Source organism: Mus musculus, chromosome 17 (genome assembly GCF_000001635.26).
Source record: "Mus musculus strain C57BL/6J chromosome 17, GRCm38.p6 C57BL/6J".
Classification (NCBI taxonomy): Eukaryota; Metazoa; Chordata; class Mammalia; order Rodentia; family Muridae; genus Mus; species Mus musculus.
Genome location: NC_000083.6, coordinates 71,527,710 through 71,544,493, shown reverse-complemented (window position 1 = coordinate 71,544,493; position 16,784 = coordinate 71,527,710). Strand labels below are relative to the sequence as shown.

The following is a 16,784-nucleotide window of genomic DNA, read 5'->3' as shown; positions in this document are numbered from 1 at the left end:
GGCTCTGAATCCTAAATCTGAGGGCAATACAAGGCCACTCACTGAACTGCAGGCCCTAACGTCTTTCACCTAACGGCTTTCACCTGTCACGTCCACAACTGGAGGGACACAGAGAGTCAAGAAAATCTAAGGTGATGTAAACTAACCTGTGCTCGATTTCATAAATTCTGCTGTGAATTTTCTACAACATTTCAGAATATTAAAACAAACATCCAATTCATAAGCGTACAGAGCATTCAATCTAAATTCAACCCTTCTCTGAATAGTTTCCAATTCTGACAGTTCTGTTTCACAGAAACATACGGTAAGAGGCGGTTTGTGTGAGTGAAGAACACAGGGCACACTGACAATCAACTTCTGATCTGGAACCAGGGGCGTTCTTACATCTACATTCCTAATTACAACACAACAAAAGAACCAACTGTTACTTAAAGGATAACTTTTTAAAATAATCTTTTTTTAAGAGTTATTTATTATTATATCTAAGTACACTGTAGCTGTCTTCAGATGCACCAGAAAAGGGCGTCAGATCTCATTACAGATGGCTGTGAGCCACCATGTGGTTGCTAGGATTTGAACTCAGGACCTTTGGAAGAGCAGTCGGTACTCTTAACCACTGAACCATCTCTCCAGCCCAGGATAATTTTTAATTTTAATTATATGCTACAGTTGCATTGATTTTTCTTTTGTCTTTCAAATAATTAATTCTAGTAATAAATTTGAAAATAGAATCAATAGAGAAATCAATTTAAAAATTCAAACATTTTTAGAATGTAATTTTTTATATTAACTACTATAGCCTTGATAAAACAAAAGCTAATATAAATTTTTATTTATTATATAATATACTTTTCAGATTTCAAAAGTATAAAAATTAAAGAAAATCAGTGATTACTGTATTAATTTTAAAAGCCCATATTCATATAATTTTGAAAAATTGCTTTTCTTACCTTAATGCTAAAGCAGTTTTTTCTTTAACTCTCTCCAGTATAAGACATTCATAAGGCTTTTTGTGAGGAGAATCCAATGGGAACACAAACTCTCCTGAATTTGTGATCTGAAAGGAAGGAACCAAGGAGAACCATTATTTTTTTAACCATTATTATTATACAGTTTCCTCCAGCAAAAAGTGGTTATTAAACCTCTAGGCTAGTATTGTCCAATAAAAAATATTGTATGAGCCACAAATGCAAGCCACCTATATAATTTTAAATTCTCTAGTAGTAACATTAGAAAGAAGTTAAAAAAAAAAGAGAAAAAGAATGCAAGGTAATTTACCTTAATTGCATTTAATCTAGCATGTCTAAAACAGAATTTCCACATGCAATCAGTTTTAAAGGTATCATGATGTATTTTCCTCCACAGTGGGTCTTTCAAGTCTAGCACATATTTAACACTCAACAGTACCTCTCTATCTGAAGGGCACAAGTCAAGTACTGGAGAGCTACAAGTCACGGCAGCTACCATACTGGACAATGTAGCTATACAGTATGTTTGAACACTCACATAGCATGGATACTTTAAATATATTGTATTGTCATCTCGCACATAAACAACCTCTACTTTTTATGATTACATGTTCCTGGAAACCAGGCCATCGATAACTCAGTCATTAATTCGACCAAAGGACATTCACTGGTTACCAGCCATGTGACCAAGTAGTTAAAACTAAAGCCTTCAGAGTCACAGTTTAGTCAGGGAAGAGAGTGGGATAGGTGATGAGGTAGAAGGGACCTGGTGCAGAGGCTGGCTCTTGGTGCTATAAATTCTAGCCTGGCAACTTAGCAAGATCCTATCTCCAAAATAAAATAAACCTAGAAGGAACCTGGAAGCCTGGAAGGTAGCTAACCATCATTATATAGGTTTACGGTCATCCTTGGCTACATAGCAACCTCAAGACTGTGGGTTACAGGAGACCCTGTATCAAGGCGAAAAAAACCAGAGAATGAAAGATTCTTGGTCCCTGCGCCTTCCCGTCCTCTCCACAGTGCTCTTACTAATCTTTGTCCTCATCCCCATAAATAGGGAGAAACTATGGATAATGCAAAGGGCAATGAGATTTTGGTATATGGAGGAGAGAATAAAGGCAAGGCAGCCCTAACTTCCTATTCATTCAACTGCAGTTGCAGGATATTCCATCCACCCCAAGACTGTTATTTACTGGAAAAAATCATCCTTTAATTCAAGAGCTTTCTGCTTGAATATTGTATACAGGATTAAATAAAGTCAACCATAGGTCAAGAGGCAGAGCAAGCAATCAGTTGATAGGAAGTGAACATAGGGTTATTAAGAAAAAAACCACAGAGAGTAAGAGGGAGTCAGGAGGACTGATAGAGAGAGACACATAGTTTGAAAGAGGTTTTTTGAGATGGTGTGAGAGAGGGGATTTCTTGTGGGATGACTGCTAAGGAGGAAGGTCAGCTGGGTGCTTTCTCTGTCTCTCTGAGCTAGCAGGCCTTCGCCCTAGCATCTGGCTCCCAAGACTTCACTGGTAAAACTGAACGGTTAAGATTTTGTTTCAAAAAAAAAAAAAAAAAAAACAGGCTAGCAGTTTGGGAGCCCACTACAGAGACACGGGATAAACACCTTGAGAGCAGGAAGACCGGTGTTCAGATACAAAGCATGGACAGTTCTTGTCAGAGCCTGAGGAGGACAGCAGTGCCGCGGACACACCGAGAAGAGTCAGCATCTTCCTGGGAGTGAAGAGTGATGCTGAGCTAACAGACAAGCTAACTTCTGAACTCACTTTTACCCAGTACCACTCTGCAACAACTTCCACAGACCACGAAGGATATAGCTCCTCCTTCACAAAACACAGATGTTTCTGCCCATTGGTCACCCAAGTAACAATGAGACAGTCAGCAGCAGCCACTTAGGGACAGGCATTCGCTTTATCTGCTGTGGTGATAAACTACTGTACCTAAAAATGAACAATAACAACAAAAAAAAAAAACTGTAATAAAATTCACCCCAAGAAAGACATGTAAGCAGGGAAAAGACCCCACAAATACAAAGGCCTGGGAGCCGCTCCCACGTGGCTAACTGTGGAGTCCCACTGATGTGGCTAACTGTGGAGTCCCACTGACACCTGGTGACTCACTGTACTTACACATGTACCAACTTTCCCATCTTCCTAATTTTAAATTGCCAAGGTGTATGGCTTTTGTTTTTTAATTTCATATGATTTGCATTTCAGTAATTTTACCACATCTAATATGCCTTTTTTCTCATTCAGAATTAAACAAATACTGTCTGGATTTCGTCATCCTGTGTTTCACATGAGCCCCATCAGAGTAAGTTTGAAACTAACTGATGTCCCAATAACCAAATGACACAAAAGAAGCACTGGCTCTGAGGCCAGGGATGCAAGAGTGGGATGACTTCAGCAAGGAGCCTTGCCTCACTGTAAGCCTCAAGTGTGTAAGCCTCAAGTGTGTAAGTCTCAAATGTGTAAGTCTCAAGTGTGTAAGCCTCAAGTGTGTAAGCCTCATGTCTTGCACACACCACTGACCCCTAGGTCACCTATGATTTCACACAACCTCATGTTCCCTTTACAGTTTCAAGGCCCCGTCTACTACTGCACTCCTTTGGCCTGTTTAATCGGTTCCACTGGGCTCTCTCAAGCCTTCATACTCTGTCTCATCTTATAGGCCCATTGTCTTATACCTCCTGGCCATTAACAATATCAAAGAAACTTGTCTGGCTAAACCACATAACTTGCTCTATAAATATCCAAACAAATACAACTCTTTCTCCAACATTCCCCATACAAATGGAGATGACACAAACTGTATTCTAATGTCCCATTATTGCTTCTAGACTCTTTCAACTTTGACAAAACCTCCCCTTCTCTTTAAGAAGTACATTTACCAGCCACACTAGCACCAAACCTTCCTCAATGAACACATTTTGTCCTCACTCTCAATATTCAGTGTGTCGAATCTCTGAGATCCCTCTACCTCAAAGGAAAACTTTGACACTATTCTGAGCAACTTCAAAGCACAACCATATAATGTACACTCAACTGTTAATCTGCCAACACAAACAACTACACTCAGCCTCCCACACCCCATCCCAATTACATAAGCTAGGCCTTGTCATCATGCATGCATGTGATGTGTGCATGTACATATACATGCACACAATAGGAACTGAATGCAGGGCCTGTGCATGCAAAGCACATACTCTGTCACTGACGTATCCCCCTGTACATACCAATACCGCAATGGAATTCAACTTCTTCATACAGAGAAATGAAGTGAAGGAAAACACAGAGCAAAAGAAACTTTGAATCTATTCTCAAGTTCTTAAAACAATCATAGATTCTTTTATCTATCCATGGTTAAATACTGTAAAATCCTTACCGCTTTTCAGGTCCTCTGCCCATGCCTTGGCAGGTGAAGTTATCTCAGACTTTAGTTAAAATAAAAGCCACCAGGTCTCTTCACCTACCAAATTATCTCCCCCCCTCTTTATATACTTCATCTATCTAGATCAACACACCTTCTCTACAGGGAAATATATGACATTCTCTACTAAAGTTTATCCTTCCAACACTGTCTTCTCATTTATATACTCTGACATCCTGTAATGCCAATCACTCACCTGCTTCTGCATCTTTAACCCCTGTGGTTGTTCACTATAAACCTGTAAGCATTCTTGGATTATACAAAAGAAAAGAAGACAAGGGACGTGAAAGAGATGAAGAAAGGAGGAAGAAGAACGGATATATCAGGCTTTTTAAAATAAAATTTGTTTGTTTGTTCATTGATATAGATGTGTGCCTATTGTAGGATGTGTGTGGAGGTCAGAGAACAATTGGAAGGAGTCAGTTCTTTGCTTCCATCCTGTGAATTTCAGGAACTAAAGTCAGATCGTCAGGCTGGGTGGAGATTGTGATTTGCCAGTGAGCCATCTTGTAGGCCCAAGTATTGTTTTAACCCTGGACAGTCCCCCACCAATGATGAGACAGCACGTCTGCTGGCTCACTGTTGAATGTTCAGTCTGGATTGTGGTGCTATTCTAAAGACGAGAGAGCCCTAAGGGTGGAGACTGGCTGGCTGAAATAGATCAATAGGAGGGGTGAGGTATCTTGGAAGGCTAAGCCCACCCCAGGGTCCCAACCTAGTGCTCTCTACTTCCTGTCTGCTGCTGCATGCTCCTAAAGATGTGAAAGGAGGTGCCAGCCTTTCCTAATAAGATGGACTGACATCTCTAAATGCATGGGGCAAACTCACCTTTCCTTCTGTAAGCTGCATCTAATGGGGATTTTGTCAATTTCCTCTGATCAGTAACTAGGCTAGGAACGCATGGACTTAAGCCTTCCCACTACCTCCGCTTTGTTTCATTCCTCAATCAACTCTGAAGAAACGTGTGCAACTCTACTTACTTAGAAAAAAAAATGAGTCTCCCAGAGGGCAGGCTCAAGCATCTGGTTTCTGATGTAGGTAACACTACATTAAAGGAGTCAGAAATGGCTGACAACCCTTTCTTATTAAGCAGATAAATGAAAGAACTCAGACTGTGTGCCCCCTGGGCTCCTGCCATCCACCATCACACTCCCAGCACAGCAGGTGTCCCTTTCTCACAGGGAAGACTTTCAGAGACTCTTCTGTCACCGTAGGAAAAGTGTTAGGTCAAAGCTCTGTGCTGACATGTTTCCAATGGCTTCATTCCTTAACTTTGCTTAACTGGACTGTTTGGAACTAAGGAAATTTTCACACTCCCTCTGGTGTCTCAAAATTTTAAGGATAGATTTATCACAGGGCACAGCAACTTTATACCTAGGTTTAAGTGTCCAAGAGAACTAAAATGTACTGCCATAGCTAGCTCAACTACAAGGTTTGAAGGCACAGTTTTCACAACTGAACCCACTTTTAAAACCAACTATTCATCTCTAAAATCACCTTAGACTCAACAATCTGTCAGAAAGTTTCACAGAACTTCCTACCTGTTATTACAGCGCAGTTATGAGTCACAGAGGAACCACTGGACCCTGAGGGCATACATTTCAGCACAGAACATGATTACTGTTTCTGTATGCTACAAATGCTTTCTACCACAACTGGTGAGCTCTGAATAAACACAGATGACACTAATGTGTCCATAGGAGCTTCATATTAATGTCAGTTATCTACTTGACAACCACATGATGATGAAGATGTGCAGCACCTCTGCTTCTTTTACATTTACACCAATTTTGTTTTTGTTTTTGTTTTTCAAGACAGGGTTTCTCTGTGTAGCCCTGGCTGTCCTGGAACTCACTCTGTAGACCACCAGGCTGGTCTCAAACTCAGAAATCCGCCTGCCTCTGCCTCCTGAGTGCTGGGATTAAAGGCATGTGCCACCATGCCCGGCTTTACACCAAAAATTTAAGAGTAACTTTCTCTTACTTGGGGGCTGGAGAGATGGCTAAGTGGCTTAGAGCACTGTCTGCTCTTCCAGGGGATGTGGGTTCAATTTCCAGCACCCACATGGTGATTCATAACTTTCTCTTATTTCAAGATTTTATATTTCAGTCCATACTTCAAGTCTATATTACTTCATAAAAATATAAAGACATACATACTCAGAATAGATACATGAATTCTTTGCACAACTCTTACACACATCATAAGCATATTCCTAAGTAAGCTAAAGATAACTCTTAAAGAAGAACTTCAGTCTAATTTTACAACAAAACAGGAATTATTATGACTGGTAAACTGAAAGCTGAGGAGAAAATGTACCTGGAAGCAATCATTAGAAGCAGGAGGAAAAGTGTTGTCAAGTTATAAGGATGTTACTAAAAGTAAAGGCCATCCCAGTACCTAACCGAGCTCACCCTGAGGTGACCTAAACTAAAAATACAGACAGAGGAAGAGCTAGGTGAACTCCCACCCAGCACGTGGTTATAAACTACAAGGATGGCACAGGTCTAAGTTTCAAACTTCAACAAAGGCAAAGGCAAATGGAAGCCTTGGTGTCACTGAGTGATGTGAGGCCTCAGTGACAGCTGCAGACACTGTTACATCAGTTATGGAGAACTAATATATAGAGACACATAGATCACCTCCAGTTCAAGGACCTAGAATTGAGGAACTTAATCTTTTGATGGGAGCATGTGATGGGAGCATGTTAGTGGCTTCAGATAACAGACATCACGTCTAAAGTGTACTCAACCAGAACGAACAAGGAACTGCAGTTCTAGAATACAATCCCACACACCTGTTCCTTCTTTTAGCCGATTTGTTCTCCCATGATGCATCAATCACAATTGCATCAAATGTCTTACTACCTGAAATCAAAAGCACAATTTCAGAAACACCCTCTGTATATGATGAGTCTAAGAGCTAAACATGGAGACTGAGGACATCCTATAGAGCCCACACTCTCATAAGCAAAGCTCTGGTCTGAATACGCAGAATACTTCAAAAACAAAAACTAAACATGTTCCCCAAAATTACAGCACACGCATACACGTACACAAACATACACACATGTGCTTGAATGTGCATGCACACACACACACAAATAAAAATACTGTTAAGACAACAAAGTTTAAAGAGCAAGATGATCAGCAGGTAAAGGCTACCAAATGTACTAATCCGGGCTGGTTCTCCAGAATGCACATAAGGAGCCGGGCGGTGGTAGCACAGGCCTTTAATCCCAGCACTCGGGAGGCAGAGGCAGGCAGATTCTGAGTTCGAGGACAGCCTGGTCTACAATGTGAGTTCCAGGACAGCCAGGGCTATACAGAGAAACCCTGTCTCGAAAAAATTAAAAAAAAATAAAAAGTGGCTGCATACAAGAAATGTCAAACAAAAGAAAGCTGCTTTGTGGTGGCAACAGGTATTTTGTCCCATTAAAGTAATCATTTTGGAAAAGGTGGAGTTGTTTTCAATGATCTGTGAGGATAAATCCAGCTCTATAACAGACATATCACCTCCAATCAACTGTAGTGTTTGAAGCTCCACTTCATTTAAGGAAGGCAAATGTTTTGCCATCTCACATAACTCTGTTAAACTGTAGGCATCAAGTGGTAAAGTTATGTGTCTGCTACTTCCATGCTGTTTTTCAACAAGTGGGTAAAGGAAACCACTTCTGAGACCTTCTTGGATTAACTGGGAAGATCCATCCAAAATCAGCTCTCTGATCTGTTCAAAAAAAATGTTTGAAGTACATTAAAATGATATTGGTTTTAAAATCATTTTCCAGGGACTGGAGAGATAGACTAGCCGTTTAAGAGTATTGGCTGCTATTGAAGAGAATCTGAGTTCAATTCCCAACTCCCACATAATCGTGGACATCCACCCTTAATCCAATTTTAAGAGACCTGTCACCTTCTCTGGTCTCCAAAGGCACCAGGCATATACATATAGTATGCAGACAAAATATCTATATACAAAAAATAAAATTTAATTTGATTTAAATTTAAATTTTTTTCAAATAATTAAATTTCTACTGTACTTTGAATATCTGATTATTTTCAAAACCAACTTTCTTTTCTTTTCTTTTTTTTAAAGATTTATTTATTTATTATATGTCAGTACACTGTAGCTGTCTTCAGGCACTCCAGAAGAGGGCATCAGATCTTGTTACAGATGGTTGTGAGCCACCATGTGGTTGCTGGGATTTGAACTCTGGACCTTTGGAAGAGCAGTCGGGTGCTCTTACCCACTGAGCCATCTCACCAGCCCCAAAACCACCTTTCTTAAGTGTAGAGTGATTGATTTTATAGTATAATGAGACTCTAAGACTACTGACAGCATACTTTTGAAGTCTACAGAATGAAGCACACTGCATAAACTCACAGCTAAGAAATGTGACAATCAGTATGTGAAATGCTGAAACTTGGAGCCAAAAATGTTTTTTTCCTTGCTTGGGTTGTTTCTGTCAGACATCTGGATGTGGTGAGGAGAGAGATAACTACCACGTATGCTCTGCACAGAAAAGCCTCACAACATTCTTGTAGGATACGGGGAACAAAGGTCACCTGTGAACATAAAGCAGAGCCACAGAGTTCTCTGTCCTGGCCCAGACACTCCATATCTTCTGCCACCATCTCGTTCACTTGCTAAAATCTTAGTCTTCACAGGAGTGCTGGGAACCACATCTCACATCTCTCAATATGTGAGAAATACTCACATACACACTGTTCGAAACCCATCTTTTAAAACCTACCACTAGGACATCCAGGGAGAAAAAGAGTTCTAGGATAGAGCTAGGTGGGAGATCTTCCTGGGAAGATGTGAGCAGACAGACACTTGGTACCTGAGCACAGGGAACCAGCCACAGGACATAATGTAGATTAAAATAAATGGGTTATCATAAGTTATGATTCTAGTCTGAGAAGAGCCTAGCTATATGGCAAAGGTATATGTAAATATACTTTGAGGCTGAGTCTTATTTCTGGGCACATGGGACTGAGAGGTAGAACCAAGACCTAACTTCAACATGAATGTCCCTCCCTTCTACTTCCTGTGTATCTCTCTACCCATCCTCCTTTCTCTTACGCTCTATGGTATTTTCCCATGTTCACTCTCTGTCAACTGTTTGCTTGTTCCACCTCTTGACCTATGGTTGACTTTATTTAATCCTGATAACAATAAGCAGAAAGCTCTCAGATTAAAAGTCTGTGCGAGGGCTGAGCCACACCACAATTAGAAACAGGTTTTCCAGTAAACAGCACAGTCTCAGGACTCACCGTGTGATCAAACATCCTGCAAAACTTCCCAGTAAGAGTAGAACAACTAACACAAAACACAATTAACAACACAAAAATCACACAGATACCAAAATCCTCAATACTATACATAGGAGCACTGCATCTAGAAGTTACCGAACATACATTATTTTTAGCCCCACAGATTACAATCTCCAAGATAATTCATATCCTGGCCCATGAAACAACGCTCTTTTACAGAACTAGAATTTATTTTTAAACCCCAAATGACTTAAGTTGGAAATCAAGAAAAAAAAAATACTAAGATCAACCACAAATGCAAATGAAATAGTTCTCTTCTGAATAATTCATGCAGGTCAAAGATGAAATCAAAGGAGACATTAGAAAACATTTTTCTCACAATGGAAGTAAAAATATAAAATGCCAAGATACACAAAATTGTCACAAGATCACATTCATATACATTAGGATGGCAATTTCAAAACAAAACAGAATGCTTTGGTGAAAACACTGGAAACTTTATGCACTGTTAGTGGCAGCTATAAAGAGCACAGTAGTAGTTTCTGGGGGGAAAATAATTCAATATGTAAAATTGTCAGCATCCTTTTCATAATTCCCCGTGTTATATATTTCATCCTCACATCATTTCTAATACTGAAAATAGAGACTGTGCAGACTGTTTACAAGCTCTAATTCAGTCTATGCAATCTTTAGCAGGTCTGACTCTGCAAAAGCACATTACCCTGCTGACCTCGCATATAAAACAGCCTCGTTCCACTCTCCTGGCACTGGTCCCCTTCTTACCCCCAGATAACCCTCTGTTTTCATGTCATATGTACAGATATACAGGTGGAGAACAGTCTACGCTCAGCTGTTGTTGTTGAACTAAATTCAACACATGAATGGAAGCATGAGAAAGTTAGAACACTGAAACATCTTCCATGAACTCAACCAACAACACAAGGTCACAGCCACCAACCACCTGGCTGATAGAAGCATGCGTAGTATTAATAAAATTGGCTTAACGTGTTCATTACAAAGAAAAAACAATAAAGCACTATCAAATTCTAACTCTGACCAAAACAAGTTCTTTATTTCTAAGATACTGTTGTATTTATTTTGGTCTTTTTTTAATGCTACTTCACACTAATATTCCTGCATGATCAATATTTTTGTCCTACCTTTGTATGATACTCCATGGCATCCAATTCACCTTGATTGAAAGCAACACATCTTTTACGTTTCTAAGAGAGGGTGATGAGAAAAAAAAAATAATGTTGTAGTCTACCACAATACTGACATTTTGAAACCCGCTAGATTTTAGTTTTATACTACATTTTTAAATATTGTTTCTATTTTTTAAAGATAAGAGGTTCCATTGAGATCAAAATCAATGCAAAGTGTACTAGTGCCCATGGAATAAGAACTGTGGTTCTTCATAAGCAGTTGCCATAGTTACCCATCAGTTTATATGCATATGACATATCTTCTCTCAACTTTCTTCATTTCTGACATGAACCATCTACAAGCTATCAAAGGAAATCTAGGGCTGTAGCAAAAGACCCGTGCTTAAAAGCAGCACTGCTCTTGCAAAAGACCCAGGCTTAGTTCCCGGCATCCACTTGGTGGCTCATGACTAAGATTCCAGTTGCAGTGGATCTGACACCTTCTCCTGGCCTCTGCAAGCACCAGACATACACACGGTACACAGAGGTTCATACGGGTAAAATACTTATACATATTAATAAATCAAAAGCTAGAAAGAAAGAGAATGGAAGGGAGGGAGGGAGGGAAGGAGGAAGGAAGGAAGCAAGGAAGCAGGCAAGAAAGAAAGAAATCTTAAAACCAAGTATGGCATCTCAAGCCTGCAAAACCAGGAAATGAATGGAGGGCATGAAGGGTAGGGGTTCAAGGTCATCCTCTGCTACACAGTGGATTCCAGAACAGCCTGGGCTACCTGGATCCTGTTCAAAAAAAAAAAAAAAAAGTGGGGGGTGGGGGAAGGGGAGGAAAGACAGACAGATAGATCCCAAGTATTGCTATAATCCCAGCAGCCAGGAGGTAGGAGGGTCAAGTTCAAAGAAAACATTAGCAACATAGCAAAAGTGCCTCAGGGGGGGAAATGTCAATTTTAACATATTTTAAATGATGTTTAGAATGCTGGCAAGATGATACTTATCACCAGATCCACCATTGTGCAAGAACAGAGCTCCTGAAAACTGTCCTGTGACCTCCAGATGCAAACCATTGCACAAGTGCACCTACACACACACACAATAAATAAATGCAAATGTTTAAAGGCCTTCAGACTTGATCTGAGGGTTATAAGGCAAGCCAGTGTTACTAGCAATATTCTGCACCTGACTACACCACACAACAGAGCATGAGAGCAGGAACACAGAGCCATAACTTCTTTTCATTGCTGATTGCTACTCACATAGTCTCAAATTCTCAACAGGCTAAAATACATGTTAATTACATAAAAAAATGTAAGAGTAGGCTAGCTAGGTAACTTCGTTAGCATATCAGAAATGATCAGTTTCATTATGATAGTATTAATTACATATGCTGATCTGTACCTTCCACATTAAAAATGGGAAGTCTGTCAGGTGGCATGCACCTATCATGACAGCACTGCAGAGGCAGGGACATAAGTTTAAAACAGCCTGGTCTACACAGTGGGTCCAAGACAGCCTGAACTACATTCACATGTCATTAAAAACAAACAAACAAACAAACAGCCGGGCATGGTGGCGCAAGCCTTTCATCCCAGCACTCGGGAGGCAGAGGCAGGCAGAGTTTGAGGCCAGCCTGGTCTACAAAGTGAGTTCCAGGACAGCCAGGGCTACACAGAAAAACCCTGTCTCAAAAAACCAAACAAACAAACAAACAACCCAACCTCTTACCCATACTAAAGTCAAATGCTTGGTGGTCTGAATTAGTAACAGTGATACCTCTGAGGTTTTCTTTTCTGTGTTTCACGTGTAGATGAATCAATACATACTTGTTGAAAAGGAAAAACATGTCCAAAAAAAAAAAAAAAAAAAAAACCAAACATGCATTTCTGACAGCATTTCAGGTACCTCCCACAGTGGCAGAGGTTACTCTGAGTAACTTCCTTACTCTAACTCTTCGCATGCTTCCCTCATTTTTTTAACCAGTTCTGAGGTACAATAGATAAAGGCACTGTGCTCATCTTGCTTCATCATTATGCACAAACACAGATGGAAGGAGCTCACACATTTGCCAAATGAACAATCATTCATTCTTACCCCTAACGAGACAGTATCTACAGGGAGTTTGTACGATCACCTCTGGACTACTGGAACACACCCAAAAGATTAAAGCGTATGTCGAAGGTGCTTGCTGCTGAGCCGGACAACTTCAGTTCAATCCCCAGGGCCTATGGTCAACATGGTAGAAGCAAAGAAAAACCCTACTCCCACCATTTGATCCTGTAGAGTATGCTCACATATCTATTTTTGTTGGGGGGAGGCTGTTGTTTTTGAGGGGTGTTTGGCTTTTTGGGAGAGGATCTCAGATAGCCTGAGCCGACCATGAACCTCACTGTGCAGCCAAGGGTGGCCTGGAGCTCCTGTTCCTCCTGCTTCTACCTCCCAAAGTGTTCCAATTACAACTGTGTACCACTGTATCAGACTCAAATGCCTGGAAAACTGCCCCAAAGTATATACTCAAACACATATGCTGGAGAGATGGCTCAGCAGTTAAGAGCACCGACTGCTCTTCCCGAAGATCCTGAGTTCAAATCCCAGCAACCACATACTGGCTCACAACCATCTGTAATGAGATCTGGCGCCCTCTTCTGGAGTGTCTGAAGACAGTTACAGTGTACTTACATGTAATAGATAAATAAATCTTTAAAAAACATACACACACATACCTTATAAATATGTATATTCCATAGAAGCTTTCCTATTACCACTAGAAAACTTTCCAAAAACACCCTTCTCTCAAACTTTATTTATAGGAGCCTATTCCTAAAACAAGGCCTTTACAATTCCCTAAAAGCCACTGAATAACTGGAAATTGTTTCATAGAAATTTTAAAAGCAAAAACAGGTGTAAAAACATTCAGTTAACTATTTCCCACGCTTGTTGGCAGTGACACCTGGGAGAAGAAAGCCAATTGATGAGGCAGATTAATCTCTCATGTGATAGCCAAGTTTATTAGTTTATCAGTTTATCAGAGTATTGGAAAATTTATATTCTGAGGGTTAAGAGTCACGTGAGTAACAGGTACAATCACAAAGGCAAGCCAAATGAGGTTGACAAGCAGGATATGGTAAAAACATAATTTTCCATAAAGGCATATAAACAAGTAACAAAGTCCAGTCGTGATGAATAAATTCCCTTGTATCTGCTACACCTGAGAGGGACACAAAAGCACATTCCAAGAACAATTTCATGATTTTCAAGCATCTGAGGTCACAAGACTCTTGTTTTCTTTTAGGTTTTCTCACAAGCATTGAGAATCCATTTATTTATTCATGCATTCATTGTGCACTGTGGGGAGGGGTGCATAGCCACGACACCCAGGCAAAGGTTAGAGGACAACTTCCAGGAGGCAGTTCTCTCCTTCCACCAAGTGGGCCCTCGTGATCAAACTCAGACTGTGAGTTTCAGCAGCAGGGCCACCTCTCCTGACATCTGTTTACTTTTTGAAACATGCAATGTGTTGTTTAAAATAGCAGGATGTTAGAAAGTATGATTAAAGGTGACTGACGGCACCTGCTGAGAACCCCAGCACTTGGGAAGTGGAGACAGGAGGATAAAAAGCCTGTGATTCTCAGCCAGGCAGTGAGTTGGAGGGCAACCCACAATCGCTCTTGGACATGCTAACACCTTCTGCATTATTAACTCTTTTATACTTAGAAAATGGGGGGGCCTAGCAAACACAGATGTGGATGCTCACAGTCAACTATTGGATGGATCACAGGGCCCCCAATGGAGGAGCTAGAGAAAGTATCCAAGGAGCTAAAGAGATCTGCAACCCTGTCGGTAGAACAACATTATGAACTAACCAGTACCCCAGAGCTCTTGACTCTAGCTGCATATGTATCAAAAGATGGCCTAGTCGGCCATCACTGGAAAGAGAGGCCCATTGGTCAGGCAAACTTTATATGCCCCAGTACAGGGGAACACCAGGGCCAAAAAATGGGAATGGGTGGGTAGGGGAGTGTGGGGGGAGGGACGGGGGGGACTTTTGGGATAGCATTGGAAATGTAATTGAGGAAAATACGTAATAAAAAAAATAATAATAAAAAAAAGAAAATGGGAAGATGTTTGAGATACTTAATGAAATTTTTTTGTTTCATGTTTAAAAAAAAAGACGCTTAACACTTCCTACTTTCCCAACAGAAACAGAGCCCTCTTGTTCATCCTCATTCAGTAGATTTTCGGTTTTGTTACTTTGTTGGTGCTCTTAGTGAACAGCTGGAATTATGTAAGGTTTGGTGACATTAAATAGCTCAGATCGGAAAACATATTTTTGGGTGATCATTTCACAACTTCCTCCATCCTCACTGCCCGACACAGTAGTGGAGTCAGGAGCAAAGCATGTAGCAGAAGCTCCAAAAGGAGACCTGGGATCCAGCTGAAGAGAATCCATGTAGACAGAAGAAGTGGGGTTGTTTTTTACTACAAAAACGCTCTTGACACTGGGGAAGTTGACAGTTTACTTTGTTAATGAAATGACAAGATGATCCAGTAACCACCCAGGAGGCAAATGATGCACCACAGACATTCTCATAAAACCAAACCAAACCAAACAAACAAAAACCTGATAATCAAGAATCACAACCAGAGGGCTGGCGAGATGGCTCAGAGGTTAAGAGCATTGACTGCTCTTCTGAAGGTCCTGAGTTCAAGTCCCAGTAACCACATGGTGGCTCACAACCATCCATAATGAGATCTGATACCCACTTCTGGTGTGTCTGAGGACAGCTACAGTGTACTTATATGTAATAAATAAATAAATCTTAAAAAAAAAAAAAAAGAATCACAACCAGGGCTGGGAGTATAGCTCAGCGTGCGGGTCCTGGGTTTGATACCAATGTTGTAATTAAGTTCTTACTGTCCTGTATATCGATGATGTACTTTGTACACACAAGTAGGTTTTATATTTAAACATACAAGGTGAGTGTGTACATACCACCTTTAAGGAAAAATGCGATACTTTAAATGTCTTTTAATTTCAGAATTGGTCATTCAAATTTTTCAGCCAACTTAGCCAAAGATGCTTCTTAGTTTGATCCTCCTTTCTTCGGGTGCCCTCTATGGTCCTTTTTTGGTCCTTGAGTCAAGGCACGAGTCCACATGGTCCAAGTATTCAAGTCACTAAATCCTTAAAAGGTGAGTGTCTTGTCAAGTCAAAGGATAGTAATTACCTACAAGAATTTACCCTTTTTTAAATGATATAAATCTATTTAGAGAGGGCCACAGGAATGAAAGGAAAGACAGCTGTTGTGCTTTCAAACTACAATTGCCACAGGAAGTCACTCCATTTCTCAGATCCCTGCCCTACCTAATCCTTATCAGTTGTAGGGCAGTAAGATTAAAAGAGTGCTCTAGCCAAACCAAGTGCAGCATGAATAGTAATCAGAAGTTCACAACTTAACTAGTTTGCTAGGTCAAAACTTCAAGATTTATAATCTGTTTGAGCCACACTCCAGTAACTAGGTTTTACAGAACATTTTTATCTTCACTTAAGATATGTTTTGCATTTCTGGATATAGCTTTATTATAATGTAGTGGAAACCTTAAGAGAAAACCGAATAAAAAATAAATTAAAGGCTCGTCTAATAGCATTTATAGTCAAATTTCTTATGCAACTGACTGCAGAATAGTGTTTGTTTCTTAAAGACAGAGAGTCACTAGGTTGCCCTGGTGTATGCCAGGTCCATCAAACTGGCCTCAAATTCAAGACTCTCTCGGGTGTGGACCCTGCCCCACATACAAACTAAAGTCATTGAATTCACTGAGCCTCAAAATTATCTCTTTAGTTTTTGGAGTTGTTTGTACGTGTGGGTTTTGTTTGGGGTGGTTTTGCTTGGGTTTGTTGGTTGTTTTGTTTTGATATAGTGTCTATGTTGCTCTAGCTG

The 16,784-nt window shown here is 40.3% G+C and overlaps 1 protein-coding gene and 1 pseudogene across 1 annotated transcript in view; both read right to left on the bottom strand.

The window, feature by feature from the left end:
* Spdya (speedy/RINGO cell cycle regulator family, member A) overlaps nucleotides 1–16,784 on the bottom strand; it is a 62,639-nt gene that overhangs the window by 45,040 nt on the left and 815 nt on the right. Inside the window, exons 2-3 of the mRNA XM_011246602.3 lie at nucleotides 10,846–10,908; nucleotides 951–1,057 (exon numbers count right to left, since the gene is read on the bottom strand). The gene's annotated coding sequence lies outside the window, so the exon portion shown is untranslated. The remainder of the gene's footprint in view (nucleotides 1–950; nucleotides 1,058–10,845; nucleotides 10,909–16,784) is intronic.
* Nucleotides 287–15,508, bottom strand: Mettl4-ps1 (methyltransferase like 4, pseudogene 1; annotated as a pseudogene).